The sequence below is a fragment of the Asparagus officinalis genome, chromosome 6 (assembly GCF_001876935.1).
Source record: "Asparagus officinalis chromosome 6, Aspof.V1, whole genome shotgun sequence".
NCBI lineage: Eukaryota > Viridiplantae > Streptophyta > Magnoliopsida > Asparagales > Asparagaceae > Asparagus > Asparagus officinalis.
In genome coordinates, this window is record NC_033799.1 from 47486825 (window position 1) to 47491698 (window position 4874).

Here is a 4874-nt window from a genome sequence, read left to right on the forward strand (position 1 = left end):
TAGCCGTTACAGCATCAGTCGACTGACGGTTTTCATCAGTAGACTGATGAGCTGACCGTTAGAGGCATTTTCCATCTCATCAGTCGACTGACAATATTTATCAGTCGACTGATGGATCATTAGTCGACTGGTCAGTCGACCAAAATAAAACAAAAACTTTTTGTTATTCCATATAATTTCTTAAGTCGACTGAACACATTCATTAGTCGACTGATAACACTGTATCAACCTATTTTGAATAGTAAAACTGATTTTTAAAGTGCCTTTAAAAATAACAAATAAATTCTAAAAAAATACAAAACTTTGGGAAATGATTATAAACATGTTACAAAAAGAATTTTTTAAATTGTACTTCACATTTATGAAAACTCATCATTTTCTAAAACAAATCCAAAACATGAAAATATAACAACACTTGTTTTGTTATTTTGACTAAACCATATTTTGAAAACTTTATAAACTGATTTTATAGACTTGATAAAAGATACAAACTATTGTTGTTAAGTCTATAAACCAAAAACTTAATATTATGCAAAAATGAAGTTTTGCACAATATGCATTTAATAAAATGATAAATATGAAACATGTATATATATGTAAATAATAATATAGGTTTCATATTTATATAAACTTGTAAACTATAAAACCAAAAACGCACGTGTGTGTGTGTTTATATATATATATATACTACAACAAAATACAACATTACCGACGAAACAAAAACGTCGGGAAAAATCTTTCCTGACGCAAAATGCAGCATCGCTAACGCGTCGCCAAAAGTGCGTCAAGGAAAGTATTTGGCAACGTAAATACAATGCATCGCCAAAAGTACACCTTTGGCGATGCGTCATGCGTCTAGAAAAATATATCTTTTAGCGACGCATAATATTTTGCGTCGGTAAAAGTGTACTTTTGGCAACGCATGCAGCGTCGGTAAAAGCTATGCGTCAGCAAAAGTATAGCTTTTAGCGACGCAAAATTATTCATCGCTAAAAACTATACTTTTGGCGACGCAAGTTAGCGTCGGCCAAAGTTTAGCTTTTAGCGACGCAGATTAAAACGTCGCTAAAAACTATACCTTTGGCGACGCAAGATAGCGTCACTAAAAGATATTATTTTTGGCGACGTAATCTAGCGTCGGCAAAAGTATTTTTTTAGTCGGTAAAAATGTATATTTTTATTGACACTAATTTGCATCGCCTGAAGTATTATCTTTTCTGTCAACTACACTGAACCTGAACATCCACAACAAATTTGCTCCAATTCACATCAACAAAGAAACCAAATATCAAATTATACTCCAAACAAGTTGCATATTAACAGCTAAAATAATATCAGTGCTTATTTTCACAATCATTAAAATAAAACAAATAATAACATTAGTAAATAAATTTAAACACAATTCTATTAAACAAATAACAAGTGTTTGACACATGTTTTATTAACAAATCCAACAATCATGATTAAGTAGACTTGAACAATAAAGAATTCAGAGAACCCCATGTCTTATCAACGTTGCAAGCCTGTCCTTCGTCACGTCTCTGGCTTCTTCCTACCTTCACCATCCATCTCTAACTTCTGTTGTGTAGCTGCAATGGAAAGAAATGTACTCAGTAAGGCAAATAAAAGTTAAAATCAAACACAAAAAAGTATCATAACGTGCAAAATACCCTACAAAAAAATTAATATAAAGTTTAAAAATTTTTCAGACATGAAGTTTTAGTGAATGTATAAAACTCTGATAACAAATGATTGAATTAGTTTCTCACCATGTTATCTTTCAAACAAGAAGGTTATGTACTCTAGTTTTGAGACAGCCTTTTAGTGGAAAGCTTGCAAGATTCAACTAACTATGAGATAAAGTATATATAACAAACTGTAGATTCTCACTTTTAGAAGCAATTAAATCATAATTAATCCATACTTGCTACAAAATTAAGAATACCTTGAAGAGGAAAATACTAACTAAAAAACTAACTGAAATGTAAAGAAACTAATTAATACATTGACCAAAATACATCCTGTGAATATGTATATAACAAGCAGATTGTGTACTTAAAATGATACATCCTGTGAAGACCAAGCAAATGTTACAATCCACGCATATGCCTACGTGATACAAACATAAATGTCGAAAGAAATTTAATAAAGTATCTTAAAAAATAGATAAAACCAAGGTGAAATTCATGTGTATTAGCAGCTTGTCTGCATACAACTTGTTACAAATATAGATTCAGACAACATATATCCTCTTCATTGAGACAAAAACATAAACATATTGAATGAAGATCAAGCAAATGATAGTAACAATAGATATGTGCACATGTGCAAATAAATATAGATGCCAATTCAATGACTATCTTGGAAAACATTTTTTAAACTAAGGTGAAAATCATGAGTATCAATAACATACCGAATTGTTTGTATATGTTATGTCACAATTATAGTTGGATCTTCTCTCAGCAGCATCCATGCCCCTCTACAATTAAACAATGTTTAAATAAAGTCAATGAAAATGTTTCTTGGCAAGAAAATTGGTACATGGTTTGCCAACTTAGTTCAACTAGGTAGAGGGATCAAACCTAAGATGGAAGATACCCATAAAACTGCAGCTTACCTGTATGAGACCAACAGAAAGGCCAAGGAAGCGATGAATTTGACCCATCCACTCAGCATCACATTGTGCCAAATAATCATTAACAGTCACCACTATGAAATGAAAATAACTTAAATTAAACTGATGCCAAGAGAATAAAAAGAAATATCAACTGATGCCAAGAGAATAAAAAGAAATATCTTGGTCAATACCTTATTCCTTGCTACTAATGGTGTTATTGTTGGCCAAATCTTAATATTTCCTGAAATATAGCTAATGAGGTTTACAGAACTTCTTCATACACTTCCAATGTTAAATAGAAGGCGTAAAAAATCATTTGGTTACCACAAAATCAAGTCATACCATGAACACCATTTCCTGTGAGCGCATTGAGATAAGCTGTTGAGAGAAGATCTAACTATAATTGTGACATAACATATACAAACAATTCGGTATGTTCCTGATACTCATGATTTTCACCTTAGTTAAAAAAATTGTTTTCCAAGATAGTCATTGAATTGGCATCTATGTTTATTTGCACGTGCACATATCTATTGTTACTATCATTTGCTTAATCTTCGTTCAATATGTAGGTAGACTCAGTAATTTCACTCATGAGCAAAATCTTCCATAATTTTACCAAAGGTAAAAGGATTAAAAAAACCTTGAGGTTTATCTGCTGTAAAATTAAGATTAATTCTTGAATCTTTGAATTTTCTGCTTATTTCTAATATTTTGTAGGCATTTGCTAAAACATGAGCTTCGGCTTGTTCTCCAATGAGAAAGCCACACAAAAACCTAAAAATGGTATGCTAGGCAAAAAAATTTAATGACCAAAGAAAAAACATATCAACTCACACTGCTGGAAACATAACTTTTAGCGACGGAAAAATCCGTCGCTAAAAGTAGAAAATCCGTCGCTAAAACCTTTAGCGACGGAAAATATAAAATTCCGTCGCTAAAATATCGTCCGTATAGTGAGGGTAGCGAACATGTGTTTTAGCGACGGATATTCCGTCGCTAAATTTTAGCGACGAAACATTAGCGACGGATAATCCGTCGCTATACTTTATTTAAAAAAATTAAAAAAACTTTAGCGACGGATTTTCCGTAGCTAAAACATGTTTTAGCTACGGAAAATCCGTCGCTAATAACTATTAGCGACGGAAAATCCGTCGCTAATTACTATTTTTGAAAAAATAAAAAAAATAAAAAAAACGAATATTCCGTCGCTATTAACTTTAGCGACGGAAAATCCGTCGTTAATATTATCTATTTTCCGTCGCTAAAAGTGTATTTAGCGACGGATAATCCGTTGCTAAAAGCTTCCAATATTTTTTTAAAAAATAATTTGAAAATTGAAAAAACCTGTACAATAATATAATAAATTTAAAATCCTGTTCAATCAGCAGTATAATATTCATTCTCACGCATATATAACACATAATTTAATTAAAATATCCCAACATAGTAAGCGTTGTTTATACAGTACACACCATGATAAGTATTGTTTATACAACACACTCATTCATTGTTTTCAAAGGTAAAAAAACAAATCAGTCCTCTTGATCATCATCCTCATCACCAGCTCCACCTTGTCTAGAAGTCCCGGCCTGCAATTATAAATCAAACGTTAACAACATGGCATGACATTCAAGTATAGCAATAAGAGAGTATCATGGCATATTCTTATGTATTATACGCACGCACACACAATTTTTACAACAACGCATACACACACCCTAACAACGCATGCACGCATAATTTTTACAACAATACGCGTACACGCACAATTTCTCACCATATGCGCATGTACGCGTACATGCTCATACGTGTACATGCACATACTCGTATACGCACGCACGCACACATACACGCGTGCACGCATGCACGCATGCACCACACTCCACACCCCCCACCCCCCACCCCCTCCCCCTCACCCTACATCACCACCACCACCAAATCCACACTCCTTCCCCTCCCCCACCATGACCAAATCACCCCCAAGCAATCACATAACCAACCATACGCACGCACGCACCACAACAACACAACCACGACTAACTAACCAATTCACCAACCAATACTATCATCACTACGCATGCACGCACCATCAACACCACCATCACATAAAAATATTATACGCATGCACGCACGCGTGCATGCACGCACGCATGCACACACACATACACGCATGCACCACACTCCACACACCCCACCCCCACCCCCTCCCCCCCTACATCACCACCACCACCAAATCCACACTCCTTCCCCTCCC

At 34.3% G+C, this 4874-nt stretch overlaps 1 long non-coding RNA gene across 1 annotated transcript; it reads right to left on the reverse strand.

Annotated features, from left to right (window-relative positions):
- Positions 2413-2996, reverse strand: LOC109844458. The gene is made up of 3 exons (XR_002248035.1): positions 2960-2996; positions 2618-2709; positions 2413-2479 (listed from the first exon to the last, which is right to left on the reverse strand). It is a non-coding gene; the product is annotated as an uncharacterized LOC109844458 (long non-coding RNA).